This window comes from Mus musculus, chromosome 1 (assembly GCF_000001635.26).
Source record: "Mus musculus strain C57BL/6J chromosome 1, GRCm38.p6 C57BL/6J".
Classification (NCBI taxonomy): domain Eukaryota; kingdom Metazoa; phylum Chordata; class Mammalia; order Rodentia; family Muridae; genus Mus; species Mus musculus.
This window is the reverse complement of record NC_000067.6, coordinates 42,287,815-42,313,489: the sequence shown is the minus strand read 5'-3', so window position 1 is coordinate 42,313,489 and position 25,675 is coordinate 42,287,815. Positions and strand designations below refer to the sequence as shown.

General features: G+C 41.2%; 1 long non-coding RNA gene across 12 annotated transcripts in view; it reads right to left on the bottom strand.

Moving 5' to 3' along the window:
• Positions 1-3,479: 3,479 nt before the first annotated feature.
• The window catches only part of Gm28175, a 52,159-nt gene continuing 29,963 nt past the window's right edge, over positions 3,480-25,675 (bottom strand). For 3 of the 12 annotated variants that reach the window (XR_865382.2, XR_865380.2, XR_865383.2), the window contains 2 exons: positions 17,309-17,742; positions 3,480-11,635 (listed from right to left, as the gene is read on the bottom strand). This is a non-coding gene — a long non-coding RNA (predicted gene 28175). Of the gene's footprint in view, positions 23,734-25,675 lie in introns of those variants that run through there. The other 9 variants (XR_001778900.2, XR_865378.2, XR_003947793.1 and 6 more) reach the window with 9 other exon arrangements.

The window sequence follows — 25,675 nt, the reverse complement described above, 5'->3', positions numbered from 1 at the left end:
ACATAGTGGTCCTAGGCCTCCCTGCAGATGTGCAGCTTGGTCTTCACTGGGTCCTGAACAACTGGAGCAGAGGCTATCCCAAAATCTGTTGCTTGTACATGGGATATGTTCTTTTATCTGGCCCCCCTTGTCTGACCTCAGTGGAAGAGAATGTGCCTGGCCCTGCAGAGACTTGATGTGCCAGAGTTGGGATCTACCCAGGGGGTCCCACCTGCTGAGAGGAGCAGGGTAAGGAGATGGGGGAAAGAATTCTGGGAGGAGGTTAGTGAGAGGGCTGTGAAATGAATAAGTAAAATAATAATAATAAAACAGAATTGTTATTACTAATAGAAAGCATATGCATACATTTTGGGAATCACAGAAGTGAGCAATGCTATAAATATAAAACAAAAGGTTTTATTTTGTGTTTTCTTCTGTATCTTTGGGTAGGACTTATTGATATTTTGGTTGAAAGTCTTGAAACTAGACAAATAGAGGAGTTTTGGTCTGAACATCTGGAGGTATAGGGTGACATTTTCCTGAGATGGGCGATGTAAAAAATCAATTATCATTGTTCATTTTTAGTGTAAGGTTTATTCAGAGCTCATCAGTGAATCACAGAAATGCAGGAGGCCCTCAGCCTGTCTTCCCTAGGATGCTGTCATTCACTAGAACCTGCTTGTCGGGGAGCTTTCTCTTTTATCTTAGAGTTGAAACCGTAAAGTCTGCCATATGATTGAGCCCATGTGTCACAAAAGAGGGAAGAAATCTTCAGAATTCCAGAGGATAGGAAATTTAGAGCATGTGCTCTGCTAGACAAGAAGGAAATAGTCTAACTCTCTAGAGTATCAGCCAAAGGGAAAAATAGGGCAGGGATTTTTCACAATTAAAAAAAATCATGTTATCATAAAAACAGCTGGCATTACATTGTTCTACCAGATGTTTTGCCTTTTCTCAAGTCTAGTGTGCAACTTTTCAAGATAGAAAAATAAACTACTTTGCTTTCAGTACTATTGAGTCTTCAGTACTCTTATAAAGTGAGGGTCATCGGCTCTCTCAGAATACAATAAAGTTGAGCGGATCAAGGGCAATGTTAACTGGATGTATTTCAGTTGCTGTTTTATCTTTCTGTCCCTGTCACAATATACCCGAATGATGTTGATCACCTTGGTGATACTTTATTGATACCTTCATGAGATGGATTATTCTGGTTCACAGTTTCAGAGCTTCCTGTCTACTAAAGATTGGCAGGAAGCTTTAGGTGGATCAAGTAGGGTGTCATGGTGGGGACACAGGACACAGTTAAAACACTCACCTCATGTCAAGATGCAAGAGAGAAAGAAGTACCAGGTTAGGATACTTCAATTCCTTTTGGGGATACCCCATCAGTATCCTGACAATAATACACAAAGCACCACTCCTTAAAGGTATCACTTAGAAAAGCACTACTCTGTGGATGAAGTCTCCAACATATGGATATTTGGGTAAAGGGAACAAAAACATTCAAATCATGGCAATTATTGTTTGTAAAATTTAAAACAATTATGTTTCAAGCAATTTCTTTTTAATAATATATGTTTAGCACTCACTGTCTCCTATATTTAATATTTAGTGACATTTTTCATGTGTATGTATGTGTACATGTGTGTCTGCTCTCCATGAGTGTATGCATTTATTTGTACAGGTATGTTGTGCATGTGTGTGTTGTATGCATGTGTATATGTATGCTTGCATGTGTGTTGTGGATGTGTGTCTATGCCAGTGGAGGCCTAGAGTTGATGTTGGAAAGCCCAGAACACTGGGCCACTTTATTCATTGATTTGGTGGAAATATCCTACTTAGAATTGAGTGTTTCAAGGTCTCTCACTTGCTGCACACTGTCCAGTTGTGGACCTTTGTATTTGGTCCTATCTACTGCAGAAGGAAGATTCTCTGATGGTGCCTGAGCAAGATTGATCTATTAGTATAGCAGATATTGTTAGGAATCATTTTATTGCTATGTTCTTTTAGTAGGATAGGAGCATTTGGTCTTGTCCTAGAACCAATTCCAGTCAGACAGTGGCTGCCTACTCCCACTTTTTTATCATTATTGCACCAGTATAACATGCAGGCAGATCACCATTCTAGATCATAAGGTTTGTACCTGAGTTGGTGTGCACCATTCCCCTCGGGTAGTGTGCAGAGTCCCTTCCATCATAGTGAACACTTGTCACTAGTGATGAAGGCTCTAGGCATAAACTCCACCTCTTAATTTCAGAGGTACTTGCTGTTCTTACAGAGGACCAGAGTTCAGTTCCCAGCACCATATCACATAGTTTACAGCCACCTAAAGCTGGTTCACTCCAGCTCCAGGAGTTCTGCTGTCCTCCTCTGACTCCCCAGTCACAAACATTCACACATATGTGCCCAGAGTCATACCACACATACACAGAGTTGTTGGGTACTCCCATAGCACAGGACCCAGATTTGCTCTGTCCATGGTTTCCAGCAGTCTTTGCCATTGTATGTGAAAGATATTCAGTGGATGTTGAATGAATGAATGAATGAATGAATGAATGAATGAATGAAAAATATACATGAACGGATGAAATTATAGCTTCCAGCCCATTTTCAGAACCATTTAGAAATGCTGTCTCTGAAGTTACTTTCAGGGCAGTTATAACACCCCAAACCAAGAGTCAAATTCTCTGTGTTTTCATTGAGTGGTTCTGAAACTTCCTTGTGCTGTGACTCTTTAATACAGTTCTTCATGTTACAGTGACCCCCAACCATAAAATTATTTTCTTTGCTACTTTATAACTGTAATTTTGATAGTGTTATGCATCATCGTATAAATATTTTGGAGATAGAGACTTGCCAAAGGAGTCACAAATCATAGGTAGAGATCCACTGAATTAGAGGCTGTAACTGAGTCATTTGACTTTACCCCCATGAGCCAAAGAGCCAAAGAGTAAAACAGAGTGTATACCAATTGCCTTGCTAAGGAGTTGAACAAATCAGAGTACCATCTCTGAATCTTTTAAACTGAGACAGACAGGGTCTGGCTGTACAGCCCAAGCTGGCCTCAGTTTGCAGTGATTTCCCAAGATGCTCTGAGATAGAGTTTGAGATCCCATGTCTGTACTACCACACACCCTGCTTCATTCCTTCACTCTTGCTTCAAGACTTAAGGTTTTTTTGCGGAGCTTCCCTTGGAGCTGATAGAAAAGCCACATGCTTAGTCTTCAGATGGTACGCCCAAATCAGGATGGCAGACCCTCTTCCCTGTTCATAGTATCAGTTTTTTAGGCCAACTGTGGCCTGAAAATGTGAAGTAGAAAATTTAGATATAAAGAATTCATAAGCATTCAATGATATTGACAGGTTGGTGCTGTCTCCCTACACCCCGCATGGGAAGTATGCGTTTTCTTTGTTCAGCACAGCCACATTGGATAGCTCCTGCTCCATGGTCATCTGGAAGCCGTCACAGATATAGGTGCAATGGTCAAGTGTCATGTACGTGTGTTCAAATTATCTTTACTTCATGCATAAAAGACACAATGTAGTTGTGCTGACAGTTAAGACAAGCTACAGAGAGACCTGTGAGGTACCTGATGTAAGTGGAAGCGATGAAGTGAAGGCAACAATCATCTGTGGACACAACCACAGCGTATGAGGCTGCATCCTGCCCATTAGACATCCATCTAGGTCCTCGGAGCAATTTCCGTTGGATTGGAAAGGAGCTTACACACTCAGCCTTAACGAGTTCCTTTAGGGGTATTAAAGGACAGTTCTCTTCTGATATATTGTGGGTCGTGAACTAAGCTAAGGACCTGTGAGAAAGGGCAGTCTTTGAGACTGATAGCCTCAGATGTGGCCTCTTGTCTTTGATGTCACACCCTGCCCCCAATACCACATCAGTAACATCTTAGGGCATAAGAATACATAGCTACTTAAGTGTTTGCCAGGGCTACCAGGTCAATGGAACAGCCCTATGTTCTAGGGTGTCTCCCCCACCTTGCCGAAATCAGGACATTCTCCAGCAAATGCAGCTCAGGGTCACTTTAGCAATTGGAAACAGTGACCAAGCAGCAAATTGTTGGCAGGGGAAATCCAGACAGAAGGTAGCTTAAATTGATGGCTCTACAGAGGCCAGGGGAATTTTAAACAGAATTGGCCTAGGTTTTTGTTTGACCAAATCACATTTATAAAGAACTGAAATGCCCAAAGAAAGTCCAAACACTAGATCACATTTTAAAATCTGGAATCAGGAATTATAAAGGAAAGGTGGATTTTCTGGGAGGTGGGGAGGGAGGAAACTATTGTACTCATGTGAGATCCTTCTTCAGCTTAGAATTCCTGAGTCTTTATAGACACCACTATTTTCCCACAGTCCAAGGAACTAATAGCAGGTCTTTGCTCACGTGTTAGGCAGAGTCAAATGATCTTATGTATAATTTACATAACTTTAAACTGTATTAAATTTCTCATCCCCTTAACAGGATGAGGCTCTGTACTGATAAACACACTGTCAAATGGAACACATGGAAGATATGTTTAATATTCCTGATCTCCTGTGCTGGGCATCCTTCATGGATGGTCAGAACAGCCCACTGGAGGGTGGCTTGTCTCCCCCTCAGGATGGCAGGAATAACTGAGAGCCAAGGCTTGCTAACACTGCTTAGCGCTGTAAAAAGGGATCACCCTGGCCCAGTAGAGCAGTCAAATTCAAAACTAGAATGTGGTGTCTGAATTTGCTTTTTATTACTGTGATAAACACCACAGGGAAGGGAGTGTTATTTGACTTAAAAGTCCCAATCACAGTCGATCACTGAAGGAAGCCAGCAGAAACCTGGCATCAGGAACTGAAGTAGAGACCATGGACAAATGTCATTTCCTGGCCTGCTCTTTATGGTTTGCTCACTTTGCTTTCTTACATACCCCAAGGCCACCTGCCTAGGAGTGGCACTGCACACAGTGCAATGAGCCCTCCCTCATCCATGGTCAGACAAGAAAATAAATGCCCCACGGATTTGCTTTATCTGCATAATCCCTCAGAGGATGTTCCTCCTTTCCAGATGACTCTAATTTGTATCAAGTTAAGGAAAGGAAAAGGAAAAAAAATTACATCTAAACCAACCAGAATACATGTTTTTCACTATTCCTTCCAAGTGTATATGGCTCCCATAACATGTAACATTTAATGGTAGATGAAACCATCTTAAGATGGCAGGCTTGGTAGGTGTTGTGTATGACCTCATTGGTTAGTGCCTGTTTGTCATGGTCAGTAACTTTACTCAGTTCAAAGATGGATGAGCCCACCTTAGATATAGTGGTTTGTTCTCCACAGATCCAGATGACAGGACATAATTGACACCAGCATCTCCCTTTGTGGCCTGTGTTCTGACTCTTGTTTACAGTTCATGTATTGCAGTCCAGATAATCTCAGGCACCGCCAGGCTTTCCCAATGCTGGTGGGATGAAGGCAATATCCTTGGACTGACTCTCTGCTTACTTCCTATTTCTATAGTCTGATTTCTGCAAACATCCTGTCCCGTCTTTGGATCTGGCTCTACTGAGCTGCTTTTAGGTATATGTACATCTCAGAAACTGCTTCTTCCTCCAAAATAGTGGTCCTTCTGCCTTGGTATCGTCCGTTCCTATGTTGTCCATTCCCAAAATGCTTAGGCTATTTCTGGCTAAATGGTGTTGACTCTTCCTTCTGCCAGGAGGCCTTTTACCAGTGTTAGCCGACCTCCAAAAACCCATGGCTCCCCAGATGTTGTTTTCTGGCCATAGACTGTTCTAAACCCTTTGCCCCTTGTCCTGTCTACTTTCCTACAGTTATTAGGGCAACCCATTCATTTTCTGGAACTAGTTTATTGCAGAGGTGTATAGTATATATACTGAAGAGGAAGAGGAGGAGGAGAGGAAGAGGAAGAAGAGGAGGAGAGGAAGAGGAAGAAGAGGAGGAAGAAGAGGAAGTATGAAACACCAGTAACTTCTGTCCCCATCGAGTTTGGAGGTAACTCTGATAACCCCAAAGTATCTCTGCTTTTTTATAAAAATTTAAAACAAAATGAAACCTGTTTCTGTATTAGAAAGATACAAACCAGTCCCATTACTGCCATCAAATCTTTAGTAAATCATTTCTATTCTTAGTAATTCACTTCATCTATTTATAAAATGAGAACTTTGGTGACCATTGAGATGGCTAGGTGCTTGTCACCAAATCTGAGGACTTGAGAAACCCACACAGTAAGAAAAAAGGACTGACTCGCTCAAGATGTCTCTGACCTCCCCAGGTACCATAGTACACACACACTCACACACATGCACACACACATGCACACATGCACATGCACATACACACATGTTCACACTCACACATGTGAACAAATAAATGTAACTTTGAAATAACAGTAGTGACATTTTATCACAATGTATCTGTGACTTCTCAAGGCTCACCATTCTGCCAAGCATATTACCCTGCAGGCGAATATGTTTTGTAAGGCCAATGATATGTTTTGTAGAGTGTGATATGATGCAATTGGAGGGGTGTCTCCACAGGCTCATGATGAGACATCTTTCCCCCTGAGGTATCAGTCATAGTATAGAATAGAGTTTATTTGGCACATGAGAAGGGGAGTTGAGAAGGGAGTGGAGGTGGTGGGGGACGAAGAAGAAGAAGAAGAAGAAGAAGAAGGAGAAGAAGAAGAAGAAGAAGAAGAAGAAGAAGAAGAAGAAGAAGAAGAAGAAGAAGAAGAAGAAGAAGAAAAACATGTGGAGAGGAGGAATGAGGGAAGGGGGGGAAGGACAGAGATAGAGAAAAGGAGCAGAGAGAGCTAAGAGAGGCCAAATAGTCCCTTTCATAGCAAGCCAGGCCTACCTGAAGGTTGATAGGTAACTGTTGGATGGAGCCTAGATGGAATGCTAACATGCTAACACGCTAACACAGTCCACAGAACACTCTTAGATGTAATATTGTGTGTCATCTGAGGGCTGTATGGGATAACTGCATCTGAAAGGCATCTAGCGAAGCCATCTCTTCCTCTATGTACAGCCCACTCGCACCCTTGTTTGTTTGTATATCAGCCTCCCCCAGCTACATCTGTGTAGGCACTGGTAGGATGTAATGTGGACACCGTGTACCTAGACTACTGCCCTGGAGCTTCCAGGTAGCTTGGGGGAAGGAGGTACTGTGGTTTGTTCCTTTGTTTGGCTACTTTATTAGCTTCCAACTCTGACTGTGAAGGAGCTGAAGGAGCAGAGCTGAGGGCAGAGGTATACAAGTTTTTCTCGCTTAAAAACCCACACAGTGGGACTAAGAAGCCTGCCATGGGTCTGCTTACTTAGAAACTCACATAGTGGGTCTGCTTGTTCAAGAAGCTGGGTCTGTATCATTGAGGTTTTTTTTTCCTCCTCCCAGGACTATGGTCAAAGAACTGGCAGGCATTTTTAATAAACTGAGTATCATTTCCAGATTGGTAAGTAGAATATTTCATTTTGTTTAGAAAAAAAATTCCTTGGAAACTGAAGGTGCTATAAATTTTCATATTCAACCATAGTTGCAACAGTCAGACCTGTAATGAAGCTATGCAGATTGGGAGTCTACTGTGCATGGCAGGCACTCTGGTCAAGCATTTTGGTTGTAGTGTTTAGTTTTAGTTTTATGTCTTCCCCTAGAGAGAAAGAACTTTTGGTTCACTTTTCCAGTATTGGAAAAATAAAGGAGAAACATTTCCACCTTCTGGGGTGGGCAGTAGAGTTTGAGAGTCGGCTCTGAGCATGACAGTAGTAGCCTGTGTGGGACTCAGACCTGGAGGGACCAGGTGTGGACAGGAGGTAAACCAGATTCTTAAATCATCAGCTTAGAAGTCACATTGCAGCTGGACGTTTTCAGTTGCATTTCTGTCTCTTCTGAGTTTTTCATAGCTGCCAAGGCCAAAGGGAAAGGTGGGGTTTTTAGTGGCCACCCTAAACCACCAGACCAAAAATACTAGTCAGAAAGTCAAATACTGTAAAACTGACTCTGCACTAGGAACACATTCAGTGAAGCTCAAAGGGAGACAGAACACTTCCTGAGAAATGTGAGAACCAGTCTGCAATAGTCTTAAGGATTTGGGCCTTAGGATTGTTTCTCTCTTAGCTTGATTCTGAGATGTCCTCAAAAGCCCTGTGGGTTAGAAAATGGGATCATCAGCCCACTGCTTCTAGAAAGGGGTTTCAGGCCAATGAAGGCGTGCCTTTAAAGGGGACCTCTCATTTCTTAGGTTTGGATCTAGGCTCTGCTGCCCTCCTATGAGATGTTACTTTACAAAAAATAGCAGGGTTAACCCACCATGCATTAGTAGCTCTGAAATAATATTTTTTCTTCTAAGTTGATCATCTCAAGTATTTTATCAGAGTTGACTAATATGTCCCTCTTTTGAAGACGTTATTAGTCTGAGGAACACAGGGATTTGCCAAATCTTTGCTTATTGGTTTGGAACTTCCCAGAGACGTTTTCCATAGCCCTTGGTGAGGATGGCCACACCCAGGATGGACAACAAGCCTCTCCTGGTCCAAGCAGAGAAAAATAGGAGTTCCTTTCAGAACAGTAAGTCTTGTTATTAGATAAGCTGTCCCTTTTTCTTCCTCGATGTGAGAGCTGGTCAGGTGGGTGGAAGCAGCCCTGCATTGCTCTTAGATATTCTGCCAGGACAGGAGGGTACCTAGGGAGGCCAACTAGGTATCCTTCTTGTCACTGGGGTGTGGTAAAGAGGAAGGATGGGTAGAATGTTCCTTCAAGCTCACATCTCTTGCTTTTTCCTAAAACTACCTTCCCTTGGATGACAATAGCATCGCTCACCCCTTCAAACCACATTTGCAAACTGCGTATGTGGAAAAAATCTTCGGGCCACCTAAAGGCTAAGGTGTGTGCAAATATGAGAGAAACGTGACTGTTGTGCAGATTATCTCTCTCCCCTCATACTTGACCTATTACCATCTGATATTTGTGAGTGACCCATGGAGACAAATTGCTATGCATTTGAGAGGTATCCACAGTATTTCGGCGTCCATGATGCACACAGCATTTCACAAAACTCCACAATCATATTGATATATGGAGATACCTTCCGGTTGTATGAACACAATGTATTTTGTAGAATTTGAATGTTACAGGTTATTTTTCCATGTATCCTTAAGGGTCAGTGGTTCAGTGGTATTCCCAAACCTGGAAACCAGATCATTTTCCTCAGTTTTCTCTCTAAGTTTCGGGGTTCCCTAGAATAGATCACAGGAACCCAGTATTAAGCATGTCAACTAAGAGGTACTTCCTGGCAATAAAACCCTGGGTGATATCAGAGGTTATAAAAGGAAGGTCATTCAAGTTTGAGACCACAAAGAAAATTCCTTGGGAAATAAACTTTCCTGGGTGAGATGAAAGGCCCCAGTCGGAGAAGTCAAAGAGATAGCCCCTTCACCCTAGCATGAATGGGAAATTCAAATCCATTGGCATTGTCATTGGCAGAGCTCCCGGTGATTGACATACATTGCTATCTTGGAAGACGTGTGAAGAAATGTCATTTCCAAACTTAAATAGCTGGAATCTCTATGGCCAAGGGGTGTCGGACCACGCACAGCAGGGAGCCAGCTTGGCATTTATCTCAGTTACACCAACACGCTGAACAGAGATATCTGAAAAGGAAGAGAGAAAACAAGCACAGAAGAGATTCTACTGCTTAGAAAACTGAAACCACGAGGCACACAAGCAGCCAGCAGAAGGAAACCCCCTTTTGTTACATCTCACCTGAATTTGTACCATGTCGTTAAAGACCCAAAGAAGCAAAGTTTTCCTGTGAATAACTAACTGGTATGGTAAGAAGGTGGAAGAGGAGCCATCTCCTCTTTCTCAGAGTCTGAGCAGTAATGACTACCTGGGCTTTCAATGTTCCCCAGTGAGGAAAGGAGACAGAATGCAGAGAGCTCACTAATGAGGCACATTGCAGCACAGGCTGGCCAATTTCTCAGTAGTCTTACAAGACAGCAGAAGAGTAAAACTGCTGCAGTGGTTAGAGGCAAGTGAGAGCAGGCCTTCTAAGGATTTGGATAAGAGTTTGTTCTTTGAATTTTGTATTCTATTAGCAGAAGAAATAGCAGCAACAACAACAAAGGGATTTTTTAAAGGACTGGTTTTTAATATATATCATATATAGTATATAAATTAATATTTTAGATTAATATAATGCTCTGAGTTTGTGTATGTTTGAAGCATAAGAAATATTGTACCCAACTGCCAACATGAAACTCACAGAAGGGCACTTAATGGTCTTGGAATTAGTACTAGTTTTTAAAAAGAAAAGTTGTATTAAAGGGTGTGTTTGGGGACTGAGGGTATATATAGATCAGAGGCAGAGCATAGAGTGTCTGAGGCTCCAGCACTACAAGAAGGAGGAGGAGGTGATGGGGAGAAGAGGTATTTTGGGGTGTTACAATTTGCCTAAGACTTTGGGTTGGCTTCAAGACTGGAGTCATTTCACAGATATTGAGGGAGTCAGACATTCCTAAGCAGCTGTGAATATTTCTTCACCTCTCTCCCTTGTGGTATGTCTTGCTAGAGAAAGTTACCCTGGAAAGCCACGAATTGCTTGGATCCTAATTGTAACATTGCTTTATCTTACATACACTGACACTCTTTAAAACCGTTAGGTAAAATATCCAGTTATTTATGGCTGCCCAGAGTATTTCTCCAAAGCGAGGTCCTTGAAAACATTCATTTTATGATGCGTGCAGATTCTGTGGTAGGGAGTTCAGAATGGATACAAGGGATGCCTGTCCTGTTCCATGGAATTGGAGGCTGTGGCTGGGTAAGCTTGGAACTCTTTATATATTTGGTTATAACTGTTGGTAGTTTTACATTTTATTTTTATATAAAAAGAGAGTAAGGTGTGTGTGTGTGTGTGTGTGTGTGTGTGTGTACAAATATTGTTTTCAAATTCCCAAATGCAACTGCTGAAAGATCATAAAATTAGGAGTTATGGCTGACAGTAGAGGCTTTGCCATTTTCCAAGACCATGGAATAGAACTGTTTAACACTGAAATGAGCCACAAACAGAGTCCTATTTGGAATGGTTGATAGAAAGGTAGAAAGTCTCAGGCCTCTCAGTATTTATACCTTGACTTCATCTTGACTTCACCTGTCTCTGAATATCCAGAATACCCCTGAAAACAACTTGTTTATTTTTTCTTTTTCAAAATTTATTCTTTGAGAATTCCATAGAGGTATATAACATATTTTGATCATAAATCCCAGCCATCCTGCCTCTTGCTCCTCTTAGAACCCCTCCCAACACCTCTCCTTTCCACCTCCACATCCTATTCTCTTTACCTTACTAAGTCTATTTAGAGCTGCCTGCATGTGCTTGGGTACGGGGCCATCCCCTGGAGCATTGGCAGCTACCAGCAGATACACCCTCACAGTAAAATCAGCTTTCTTCCTTCAGTAACCATCAATGGCCAAAGCTTTTATTGCCAGGGTTAGAGCCTAACCAACCCCTCCCTTACCCATGATGAAACATTGACTGCCTTGAACTCACGTGTGTCTCATGCAGATAACCACGGCTGCTATGAGTTCAGGAGCACAAAGGCTGTGCCATGTCCAGAAGACCTTGATTCTCAGCAGGCCTTGCCATCTCTTTGTTCAAGGGCAAATGTATGATAAAGTAACAAATTTTAATCGTAAGTTTTAGAGAAAAAAGATTATATCTCATCCTATTATAATTATTTTCATTTTTCCCTTTTTATTTTTTTAAACTACATCTGTGATTGTTAGATATACTTAACACATGCTTTTCTGGGTATTGCCATTTTTCTTTGACAGATGGCAAAGAGAATACATTATGTAGAGCTCAGGCTTTAACACTTTGTAAAGTTCATTTAAATCATGACTTATGAGACATAAACACCTTTTGTACTTAATCTGCACAAAGCTGGAAGTTACTGGCAGTGTCAAAAACAGTAGCAAGAAAAGTCTATTTCATGAGGTGGCGGGGGGTGGGGAGTTAGGAAATCCACGGGCTGAGCTCAGGAAGGGGTCAAGTGACGAGTGCTTCTTACAATCGTTATCATCTTCAGATTTTGTCTGTTTCTTCATCTGTCATTAAAATGTTTATATTTTTTTTTCTGATAGTGCCTTGTAAGACCAGGAAACAACAGTTAAATAAATGCAAAGAGGCAAATACCAACAGACTACAGAATTCTTCTGAAAGCACTCACAGGCTCTGCAATCTAGCATGTCTGTCCTGGGTCTGCTTTGTGGGACTCACTATTGGTGATACTTGTCATTTCACATTATGTTTTACTCATTGACATTTTGAGTTTCCATCCTGTACAATTGCCCATTAGCATCCATAGCAATAGTAACGCGAAAGGCTTTCATATTCTTTCCCAACTCAACACATAAACCATTAGCATGAGATGGCTGCCGAGAGAGAGGAAGATTCTGTTTTCCTTAAGGGTTAAGCCTCTGATGTGTAGACTACATTCCAGTGAAAAACCACACAGCCAAGAATATACAGACAGCACAAACTGTACTTTCTGGGGCAGGGTGGGGCGTGGGGGGAAGACATAAGTTGGAGAGCAAAGAGGGGGCAATTTTGAAAGATGTCAGGGAGGAGGAGGAAAGTATGATCAAAAGGCAATGAGCGAGAGGGGGAGGGAGGGAGAGAGAGAGAGAGAGAGAGAGAGAGAGAGAGAGAGAGAAAGAGAGAGAGAGTAGTTTGTTCCAGATGGATAAAAAATTAAAAATAAAATAAAACAACCAAGACTAACTCCAGTATGATCCAGAAACTGGATGATTCTGAAATGATGTCAACTTAGTCGTTTTTGAGAACTAAAAGTTCATCTTCATACATGGCTACACAATTCATAACCGCAAATATAATAAAGTTCAGGATGAGCAGAAACCATGGTACTAGTTAAGAGATCAGAGGCTTCTTGGCACTAGTGGAAGGAAGGCATATGGTCTCTCCGAATGACTCTTAGGCCAACTGAGTGACCCTCTGTGAAACAAGGTGGGCACGTGCTCTTACATTTGCTGAAAGCCACACAATGGCCAACACCAACACAGCATTCAACACAAACTCCAGGCACTGGCTTCCATCTTGGTGGGGGTGCTTGTGGTTGTGTGTGTTTCCATAGGCATTCACATATGTATATGCAGATATCCACATGTACACAGGAGGTATACAGGAAATCATTGTGCCTTTTGATCATTTTGTTGTGAACTGAAAACAACTCTTAAAAAGGAAAAAGAATTAAGGAAAGGGAGATCAGGTGGGCTTCTTTACCCCATAATATGAAAAATGAAACTTTACCACTCAGCAGAAGAGCTTCATTTAAAGAAGCCTGTTAAGGAATCAAGGGTTCAGTTGGCAGAATGATTCCAGGAAGGGCAAGCCTGCTGAGAGGAGTGAGAGAGCTTCACAGAGAAAGGCCATTAATCTGTCTCTCCAGGTGATGGTTGCTGTTTAGGATGCAATAAAAAGCTAGGCGAGAAGACAGCTAAGAAAAACGGAGCTGCCTTGGTTATGCTATGCCAAGGGGCATTCATGAATAAACCTTGCTCGGTAATCCCGTTTGGCTTGATGAGGACATATCTTGTCTGGATCCTGGGTTTGGGGCATCCTGCCATTCACAGAAAGAACTAACTAACAAGGGGCACTTCTGATAAATGGTTGAAAATATATGACTCATAAGGAAAGGTTCGGAGGACTAGACACGTCCAATTCACACGGAAGAAGACTCAGGGGCACATACTATTTTACCCCTGTAAAGTGGCATTACAAAGAGGATGGAGGCCAATTATTATCGCTAGTCAATGGAGACAAAACAAAAAGTAGTAAGCTTTGAGTGCAACAGGGCAGATCTAGGTTAAATGTTAGGAGAAATTTAACACCATCAGACATCATAGATGGCTAGGGACAGCACATGGGATTGAGTAGGCAACTTCTCTAGACATCACCAATGTTGAATTTAATGCCTTGATTCAGTGAGGTTTTAAACTAAGTCTTGTCTGATGCCTGTAGTCACTTGATATCTCCACTCACTTCCCTTGCATGCAAATGTATCTATACATCTGAGGGTTTCCTATTGTACATCTTTACATTGTAGCATCAAGAGAAAAAGTGCTTCTTAAACACATGTCAAAATACATTTATTACATCTGTTATTAGAGGGTTCAGCGTACTGCTTCACGACTCACAGAATGCACAGCTTCCGTCAGACTCTGAAGTGTTTTGCAGAAACATAACACTCAGTAGTGTCTAAACAAGCACATGACAAGAACATAGAAACATGCTTTCTAGGAATGAAATCCTTCTCTCTCTCTCTCTCTCTCTCTCTCTCTCTCTCTCTCTCTCTCTCTCTCTCTCTCTCCCCTCTCTCTCTCCTCTCTCCTCTCTCTCTCCACACCTGGAACCAATGAAGGTGAACTCTAAGCACTTACCCCCTACTGAAGCTCATTAGAATTTTATCTACCTAAAGATTGGACAAGCTTACCTCATTATTTCTCTGCTCTCTCATTGGCTACAAAGTTTCTAGACCTTGACACATCTTTTCTTTGAGCCATTAGTTGAAGCTGCAGTAATGAAGACTTCATAATGACTCATTTAGCTCTTTGCATTGGAAGCACCCCACATATTACCTCAGCAGCACACAGAATCCATCTATCAACCCACAGGCCTGGATGGGGCCGTTCCAGACAGAACTCACCTCAGAATATCTGGTGGCAGGCCATGTTCTTCTAACTTCCAGTGATCCCAATTTACATAAGACGACTTTCTAATGTGAGAGCAGCAAGATGACATAAAAAGTCCCTGTCATGTTGTTTGTTACAGATTTGTGTTTACCTTGATGCTGTGAACTGCCAACTGTTCATTAAAATAAGGTGAATTGGCATTAAGTCATAATCGGAGAAAGTACTCTCCTGCTGTACAAGATGGATTGTATCAATATAACACTTTGAAAAATAGCTTATTTTAAAAATAATCCCCAAATTTTAACTGCAACGGCAAGCCTCCATTCACAAGTGTAGATAATACTCTCTGTTTCCATGAGACGTTCATGCTGAGATGAGGTGCAATCGTCTCTCTGGTGGGGACTTATACCAGTTTCCTAGTCCCAACGCAGACTTCCTGATCTCAAAGGATTCCAGAATAAAAGACTGGAAATACCTAATCTTAGTGAAGACCACAGGCCAGAAGTAGAATAATTTTATATTTAAAGGAACACATAAATTGAGAAATGTCCTTGCAAAGTTATTTGAGCCACATTGGGCACAAATTGTTAAAAGGACAGAAGTTCATTTCAAAGTCTCAAAGCAGGATATGGTAGTTTCAACTTTGTTGAATGATTATTATTTATAGGCCAAGCTTAGAAAAGAAATGTCTCAGGTCACAGGGAGGGAATCACACATATACCTTCTTACCGGTAATTCCGTGAAGAGTTTTAGTGTACATAATTCATCTCCACGTATATTATTGTAGTATTTAATTTGTGTAGTTAATTTTTTCTGGAATTTCATTAATGTTTTTCTATCAGAAACTGTATTGTGTGGTAGAAAGCTAGAGTGTGGTGCTATTATGGATGGTTTATCCCTAACATAATTCATACTGAGGCTGGTCCTCTATGTAGTCGAGGAACCTTCCAGGGGCTTGGATTAGGGACTCCATTCTCACAAAGGGCTGAATTCTGCTCCCACATGGATGTCTTAGTTGTCTTGAGAGCAGGTTTGGGTAACCTGCTTTGTCCCTTCCTTCTTCCCAGCACACTTACTGTCTTTTCATGTTCTTCCGTGAGTTGAAATATCATGAGGCCTGTTACAGAAGCCTATAAAATTAGAACACCATGCTTTTGGATTTACCAATCTGTGAAACAAAATAAACTTTTTAAAACAAACAAACAACAACAAAAAAAAAGAAGCCGGGTGTGGTGGCACACGCCTTTAATCCCAGCACTTGGGAGGCAGAGGCAGGCAGATTTCTGAGTTCAAGGCCAGCCTGGTCTACAGAGTGAGTTCTAGGATAGCCAAGGCTACACAGGGAAACCCTATCTAAAAGAAAAGAAAAGGAAAGGAAAGGAAAGGAAAGGAAAGGAAAGGAAAGGAAAGGAAAGGAAAGGAAGAGAAGAGAAACTGCCTAATTTTGAATATTCTGCTATACAGAGAACAGACTGGGGTTCCGGGTATGAAGAACACTGGGCTCGCAGCACAGAGAGCTAGGCCTCTGTATTGTTTCTGAACCAGGAATTACATAATTTCATGTGCAAACTACCTGGGTGTCTTAGTCCTGTTGGTAGCGCGTTGCTCCCAGAGTCCTCAGTCTCTGTGTCTGGATGTTTCTAATTCTGTATGGTTTGGGTACTTTTCCCTAGCTCTGGCTATTTTTCTTGCGATAAAACATTTTCTTTGTTTTTGTTTGTTTGTTTGTTTGTTTGTTGTGTATTCTTTTTTTTCTCTTCCTGCTGCTGTGTGTTTGCAAAGTCATCGGCCTCTTTGATGTATCTAACCGCAGTGAAACATCTGAATCGCCATAGAGTAGAGTAGTTAGCATTCTGATAGGATGTGCAGATGGATAGATATGGACGCTGTTTCCAGAGACTTCTAGGGGCACAGACTTGGAAGAGGAGCAGGCACAGTCTCACTGGATACAGAGGCCTGATCAAGGTGTTTCCCAGCACAGGGCTTTCCCTGGCCCCTGGTTCACTGTGTAGCACTCAAGGAGGGTAGAATGCTAGTTAAAGAATTAGGCGCAGAAAAAGCAAGGGCACCTGTGATCCTGGTGTGCAGAGCCCCTGCATTAGCCAGCCTCAATGCAGACAAAGACTATTGTGTACTTACTTACGGTTTATTTTCTTCTAAGAGAAGAACTTAGTAAGCATTTTTGACACATGGATAAAGTATGCCTGTGTAGCAGCTGGAGAGACACAATGGACCCTAATAGCTTTGGCAGGTTTTTTAGACTATTTTGCACACTGCAACCCTCCTTCATTCCCCAGAAGATTTGCTTACAAACCATCACTATGGGTGATACTTAAATTTGGATATTTTAGCAAGTAAAATACAAGAGCCATGAAACTTCTAAGGACCCAGCTCTTAAAGTACGTACTTTGTTCTTCCAACACATTGATGCCTCCGAACATCCAAATGCCACACGCACAAGAGAGATTTCTTCCCCGTTCAGATGAGGGAATAATTTAGGGTACAAAAAATATCATGCCTCTGAATTCTGCATGCTAACTTCAGACAGTGACCCTCTGTGGACAGTGAAGGTGGTGGGGTATAGAAAAGGCAGCGCACAGCTGCACTTACCTGTGAATTAACATCCTGGCATTTTGGCACACAGAGAAGCACATTTCCCTGTGGTGTATTTGTGGTTGGTCCATTTGTAAACGTGCTGGATGAGGCAGCGGCACATTCCCTCGCTTGCTTCACGCGCATGGGCTGTTTTCCTCGCTTGGGTTTCAGATACAGGGATATGAAAGGTGGGTAGGCATGTGTGCGTAGATGTTTAGCGTTTGTAAATAAAGTGCAAATTGAACATGCCATTTCTCTGTCAGCCGTGATGAAAATGCTTGATGTCAGGATGTGTTTCTCTGCAAGGGACCTTCTTTGTGTTTCCCTCACACCATCCTTTTGCTTTTAGTGCTGCTGGGGGGAGAAGGGGGGGCAGGAGGGAAATCCAGAGCGAGCGTGAAACTGGAGAAGTACAGCGTCCCGATGGTAACTTTCTTCTCCGGCGAAATCTAGTAACAAGCCACAGGAACATTACTTTAAATAGATCCATAACAGAGCTACAAGAGAAAAAAAAATTAGCTCTTTTTGTTCTTCTTTGGCAAAAATCGCAACTTCGGCTTGTATTTCAGGATGGATATTTTCACTGTCAGCTCCAGGGACTTAAAAGTAAAGTGGAAATCAATCTCAGATGGATTATCTGCGGGATATAAACATGTGGGCATAAAATGTATAGAGACTACATATGGCAGGCCCATCTGACATAAACAAGCAGGGCTGAGAAATATACATACATGCCTTGATTGATTTGTTAGCTTCGTATATGAATGGAGCTGAAAGCCTGAGTTGAAGCATGACCTGTGATAAGCAAATGCATATAAATACACAATAAACCCAGATAACACGAGAATAACATCAATTAGGACAATTATGACAACTTCTAGTCATCACGAGGTATTGTCTCAGATCCCTCTGCAAACAGGAAAAGCTTCCAATTGTTCTTAAATCCACTGGTAAATGATTCTACATTCGCGAATGTCTGACACAATACAGCTTTTGTTCCTCATTTGTATTCAACGGAGGAGATGGGCTGCAAAGCCAGGAAAGAAGTTCTACATGGCCTTCTGTAGAAAGGGGACAGGTTGTGTGGTGACTATCAGTATGAGCCTTCTTTTGTTTCATTATTGAAAATACCTATTTTGTAATTCCTTACCAAGCCCAGAGCCCAAAAGTCAAAGTATTAACACTTTAAACAACTGCCACGAAGTCTACCAGCTAAAGAATGCATATCCACCACTTGTACCTCGGTAAATTAATTTTCGTGCCTTGGTGTACTGTCTGAACAGAATAGAAATTCACATCAACACTTTTAAATGCACCAGGGTAATGGGTTACTGGAAATTCACTTTCCTGGGCTGTGGAATTACGTAGTTCATGCACAAGGCACACTCTGAACATGAAAAAGCTTCGTTTCCTGTCCTGTGCCCAGGGACTCTGGCTTTTGTGGCACCTGTCTGCATCTTCTCCTGTTTTCTCCATCCTCACTGGCTACAGAGGTGGGGTGAAGACACCTGCTGTAAGAGCCACGGTGCTGCGTGCCGGAGACCTGTGCTTTCTCTCCTAGCCTCATTTTCTTGGGATGCTTACCACTGAGCCTCGATTGTCTTGAGTTATAAATGAGGAAGTTCCAGTATCTGCCTCTCTCGAAAGACTGCTGACTTGGGTACAGAAGTACATCGAAGGGATCTTCTGCGAGCCATGTGTTGTCTTTGCCTCAGGGTGCCAAGTACGTGCAAAACACGCAGACAATCAGAGACTGCATGGTGAAAACCATTCCAGAATATACTAGTCTTCGCTTCAACACCAAATTCTAGGCATTTTGTAGATACCAGGTATACTGGCTGGTTTTGTGTCAACTTGACACAAACTGGAGTTATCACAGAGAAATGAGCTTCAGTTGAGGAAATGCCTCCATGAGATGCAGCTGTAAGGCCTTTTCTCAATTAGTGATAAAGGGTGGGAGGTCCCATTGTGGGTGGTGCCATCCCTGGGCTGGTAGTCCTGGGTTCTATAAGTAAGCAAGCTGAGCAAGCCAGGGGAGGCAAGCCAGTAAGTAACATTCCTCCATGGCCTCCTTCTGTTGGAGCAGTTGATTTCTTTCTACAGGGAAACACTGTGACTTATAGCAGCAGGATTCATATGACCAAAGTAAAAGACAATGCCCATCCAGACCATAACAGCTCTCCCTAAACAGAGTAGTTTGAAGTGACACTTAGGGGTCTCAAGCCCAGAAGGTGACTACTGCTCAGGACTCAGTGGAGGAAATGGGTTACCTGTGGAATTACAACAAAAGACTAAATTATTCTCTTCACTACAAGACTGTGGTGAGATTGTCTTGGAAGGAAATCTCTTGCAGTTGGCTGAGGTCATGGAAAAGCTGTTGAAGTAGGAGAAGACAGTTAAGCAGATGAATGCAAAGCAAAGAGATGAAACCAGGCACCTAAGCAGAAACAGGGCTCAAGAGAGCATCACTCATCCAGGGATAGAGATGTGGTTTTGCCCCAGAGTCTGGGCAGCTGCAGAAGATGGCAAGACATAGAACCATGCTCAGGACCACTGAACGCTGGAAAGATATAAGCTTGGTGAGCACACACATTTCCTGTTGCAGCAGTAGCCTGAGCTTTCCAGTGTCTGCTGGTCAGAGGGACTTTGCACAAGGCAGCTTGGTTTAGAAGGACACACAGATAATAGTTTTATATGTCTCCGCTGATGAGGAAATAATGTATGCTGAGAATCAGTAAGGAATATCTTTTATTAAGCAATGCTGAAGAGAAAAAAAAATGTAACCATTTCTTTGCAAATGATTACAAATAAGCCTCTGAGTTTCTAGAGTTTAAAGAACCAAAGTTCTCAGCAAACTATTTATTTGCAATACTGGGAAGCATCTCTGATGGCCAACAGAAGGAGAGATGACTGATGAAAATAAAGGCAGCTGAATGGAATGCTTTCCACCAGATCCATATTCCCGGTACGCAGGTTGGATAAATCAGCAACTCTAGATCAGTTCTTGGGAAATGGATGGAATGTAGGAGATGGGAACCTGTGTGCTGGGAAGGTGTTCCCAAGAAAATCTGATGGGAGAGAGGGAGAGTGGACCAGGGACAGAATAGAAGTAAGAAGTGACAGAGCCACTGGAGGCTTTGGAGGGTGAGTCAGACTTCATATGCTCACTTAGAGGAAGAATGGAGCTGAATATTAATGACAAAAGAGCCGTGGACCAATCTTGCCAAGAGAGGTCCTTGTATATGCATGGCAAACAAGGAAGAGAGATGAACAATATCACGAAACCCTGAGAGGGATCTGAGGTATCTGTTAGCAATGGTCTGCACAAAGCCTGGTGGATACCATTTGCCATTGGATGTACAAATTATTCCTTCTGGTCAAATGTTCTCTTTAGATGTGTAGACTTGCATAAGGTGCTTGAATTTACAGAGAAGTGCTTGGAATGTTTATAGGTGTGTGTAATTTACTCACCACAGTGTCTGTACATAATAAATCGATAATATGTGTTAGCAAAAAGAGTATTGCATTTCATATACTTACATAGTCACCATCCATTAGATATTTAAGGACAGGGCATGCAGATAGCATGAATATATGAAATTTGTCCCAGTACTTGAGGGCAAGCATCCAGTAAGGCCTTCTGAACTCTGATACCTAGACTCCCTTGGATGAGAAGGGATCAGAAGAGAGGGCCAGAGGTGCTCAGGAAGTGCTTCAAATTTCTTCCTTCATCCTGCTTTGGTTGGAAAACACAAAACCTAGAAACATTGTGATTCTTTTCTTACACAAATCACTCATGTTCTTTCTATGGGACCTGATTCCTCATCTATAAATAAAAGGGTTGGGCCAATGTTATCTAAATTCCCTTCAAAGGCTTACTATTATTGTATTATTTGGTGCATGGCATTGTAGAATGAATTATTGATGAGGAAATAAACTTTTAATTAAAACAAGGGACTCAAACCCCTACTTTTGAGTTCAAAGCACTATTTTAAATTGAGCTTCTGCTGTAAGCATGAAAAGAAGACCGTGGAAAGTCTTCTTTTATTTAGGTGATGTTTAAAAGTAGTTATTAAAAATAACTCAAATAATTATAATCATGTCTTTAAAAGAACAAAACTATTCCCCAATGGAACTTTGGTCTGCCACACTGTGACTCAGATTCAGGAACTTAACAGAACAAGGAAGAACTTTCGCCACAGTTGACATTTTGGAAGATCTGGAATATTCTACAGTTAAGATGCATTCATGTCCTCTGAAAGACCTCAAAATCGTCAGGAATAGGATAACTGAAATGATTCTAGAGACACTAGAGTGTAATCATTTTAGCTACATTTTATTTGTGATGGCTGAAAAGTATCTTGACTCTGTTGTAGAGTTTATGCACCTTTAGTGTATGCCATTGAGTGTTAAAAATATTTTCCCGTGGAATCTGAGTAAATAAATACTTCCACGTGTATTTAAATAACATATTTAAAATATGATTAACAAACCAGGTCCACATTCAGGATATAAAATCCATTTCCTTAAGGTGATCTTATATTCAGTATATATCCACAAAGATACATGCTGTTAGTTTAATTTGAGAAACTGATTTTTCTTTTTTGTAATTTGCCATTTTTAAAAGTACCTTGTAGTTTCCCTTCCATGATGTGTGTTACATCAGACCTTGACAGTTAGTGTCACCTGGGTAAGGAGAAACCTTGAACTCAGACACCAGTCTTCTGTCCACAGAGTCTAATTAAGATGTGCAAAAGTCAGAAACAACAGCAATGAAAGCAAGCAAACAGACTACCAGAAAGTAAAGTGGAGAAAAATATTATTCTGGGAATTTAAATTGTGTTAGATAACTCTTTAAAACCTCAAGATAGCCATAGTGAAGTTGAGCTGGATAAGGGAAAAAAAAAAAAAAGACATTAACAGGAAACTCATTCCTTATTCTGAAAAGAGGACTGTGCTACATTGGAAGGTAGTTAGAGGACTTGCAAACTTACTGTTCCCATTCAGGGCACTGAGAACAGATTACAAACACAGCATCTACCTTTGCAGCTTTAAAATAATATCTAAATTCCCTTAGCTGAAGAACAGACAGCAAAGCAGGGGTGCAGAAAAAATTTCTTGGTGCCTAAAGGAGTCAGTAGCAAAGCCTTACTCCAAAGCCATCTGTGTCGTAAAGGAATCTCATAGACAAGTGGGTTGTATAGCTCAGTGGTAGGAGGCGTCCCTGGTATGTGGGAAACCCTAAGGTCAATCTCTTTTACTAGAGAAGAGGAGAGGGGCAGAGAGGTAGTCGGGAGATTACTACAGTTAAAACAGGATCATCACCTTCGAAATTACAAGAAGAAAACTAATCGAGGGACATGTTTACATTATCAAAAAAGAAAAAAAAACAAGTAAATATAAAATACAAATAAAAAGAAAGTGTCATGATAATAATATTTTTTTTAAAGGTGCCAAGTCTATCACTTAGGAAATGAGGAGGAAAGAGGTCAAAGTTCCCTGGTACCACTACCCAGAGTACCTTTGAAAATGAAAAAACGGCAGATGATAAAATCAAGCAGGACTTTAAAATATTACTCGTTCATCCATTCACAAGAACGTAATGCTTGTGACAGTTTATCCCAAGGTTATCTACTTCATTTGACATAAATGAATGTTTTGGGGCACTAGGCAAAGGTGAATACAATCCACAGAAGGAAGAGAACTGGATACACATCAGGCTTTAACAGGTCAGATCTGATGGAATTAATGCTAATATAATGTCTAAATCACCCAATGGAGTATAATAGATATTATATCACACGTACCATCTGCCCAGTTGAGGTTCAGGCTCTGCCTGCCTCCCCACCCATGACAGTGTGGTCAGCCTGTGATTGGAACCCACAGATCCTAGGAGGGGAAGCTAATCGGGTCAGCTATAGACCTCAGTGAGTGAGCATGGTGAGAACAGAATCTCTAGAAGCAGCTTCAGTGAGACAAGTCAGCTCCTTAATGGGGAGGAAAAGGGCTATTTCAACCTTTGAGGGGTGAGTAGGAGCTATTGGTGTGATCATACATCATTGGCAGGGGCCAGCATGCTGGGGACACCTCATTTGCATAAGGAGGAATTCCAAGTGCTGCCAGACATGACCTTCTGAGGAGAGAGGAAGTTTAACCTGCCTGTAGGGCTACTTGACTTCCTCCAGTGAGTAAAGATGGGGTGAAGGCTTACATGAACCTGGACATGCAGTCCTGGGTCAGGAAGGGATCTATCCTGCTCCTACTGATCACAGGACAAGATTTCAGGGGTTTGGACACAATTCAACCCCACTCTTGTTCCACACTTGCTCTCCCCTGCTACCATCACTCTTTGGTCCCACACCTAGTGACCAGGCATGGTGGCACATGCCTTTGATCCCAGCACTTGGGAGGCAGAGGCAGGCAGATTTCTGAGTTCGAGGCCAGCCTGGTCTACAGAGTGAGTTCCAGGATAGTCAGGGCTACACAGAGAAACCCTGTCTCGAAAAGCCAAAAAAAAAAAAAAAAATAAATAAATAAATAATAAAAAAATAAAGAAAAGAAAGAAAGAAAGAAAGAAAGAAAGAAAGAAAGAAAGAAAGAAAGGAAGGAAGGAAGGAAGGAAGGAAGAAAGGAAGAAAGAAAGAAAGAAAGGAAGAAAGAAAGGAAAGCAAATGTCAATATTCTTCCCACAGAAAGATTTCACAGTTCCCTTACAATGGGACACCAACACAAGCACAACGAATAACACCTTCCACTTAGAATCTGTCCTGCCTGCAAAATGAGCTGCACAGAACTTGTGGATGTGGCTAACCAATGACTGATCTAACTTGAGGCCCTAGGAAACAACCAAACATGAGTGGCAAAAATAGCCAATGAAACGATTCCTAGTGATATTCTGTTATACTCATAGATCAGTGCCAGCCCAATCTTCAAAATAGAGACTTCATCTGGCAACTAATGGGAGAAGATGCAGAGACCCACATCCAAACATTAGGTGGAGCTTGGGGGAAGCCAAAAGGCTATGGAGAAAAGACTATAGAAGCTAGAGGGGTCAAGAATACAACAAAACTACAGTGGTACACAGAATCAACTAAGCAGGGGTCATAGGAGCTCATAGGCTTAAGTAACAATCAAGGAATGTGTACCGGTCTGAGCTAGATTCTCTGCATATGCCTTGTGGTTGTGTTGCTTGGTGTTCTTGTGGGACTTCTAACAATGGGAGTGGGAGCATGTCTTTTGCTTGCTCTTAGGACCCCTTTCCTCCTGCTGGTTTGCCGTATCCAGCCTTGATATGAAGGTTTGTGCCTAGTCTTATTCTAAAGTATGTTTGTTGGTATTCTTGTGAGACCTACTCTTTTCTTAAGGGAAAGGAAGGAGGGATGGATATGGGAGAAAGGGGAGGTTAGAAGAGGATTCGGAAGAGTATAGAGGGCGAAACTGAGGTCAGGATGTAATGTATGAGAGATAATAACAACAACAACAACGACAACAACAACAACAATAATAATAATAATAATAATAATAATAACAATAACAATAAAACCCAAATGGGCAGTTAATGTTAAACATGATGTAAAATTCTTGTAGGGTCCAAAATGTCCAGTTTTAATAATTACCCAATTTTTTTGAGTCCATGCCATGATGAGAACTGCTATGTGTTGGAATACTTGGAAGTTTCAACTCATGCTATACTATGTATTATTTTATTATAATTGAGAGCTAGACAAAGATAATACATGAAAACGGTTAGATGGTTTGTCCCAGGACAAAAATGAATAATACCTTTTGCTGTGTCCTACAGAGAATAATTCTTTTAAGATGTACTGCAATATAATCTCTGAAAATAAAATTGGCTTAAAAAAATCAATGACTGATATGGAAACAAATATAAAACTATATCTTTAAATAAATAAAAGGAATGGATAACGCATGTCAAATGCTATGGGAAGTAGTCTCTATGAATCATTAATAAAGAATATATTTAATTCTACATATTTAAATATACATTGTCACTATTCTAATCAGACATAAACTTAGACTGTAACACATAACATTGCAAGACACAATTAAGCGCATTAACTTAGAAACATAAGATAAGTAAACAAAGGGCTACAGAAAAATAAATTACTATAATAAAAATATAACTGATGAATAAATATAAGGATTTTCTAAAGACAAAGAATTACTCATAGGATCTAGTCTCTTTAGCCTCATAAAACAAAATAGGGATATGTGCTATCCGATTAAAAATTAAATTTGTAAAAAAAGTACCATTTTGATAATAATTTTGAAATTTTAAATTAAGTAGTAAGATTATCTACATAATGAATCTACCTTCTTTTAATATTTTATTTCTGGAATGTTTTTCCTTATTAATAGTGT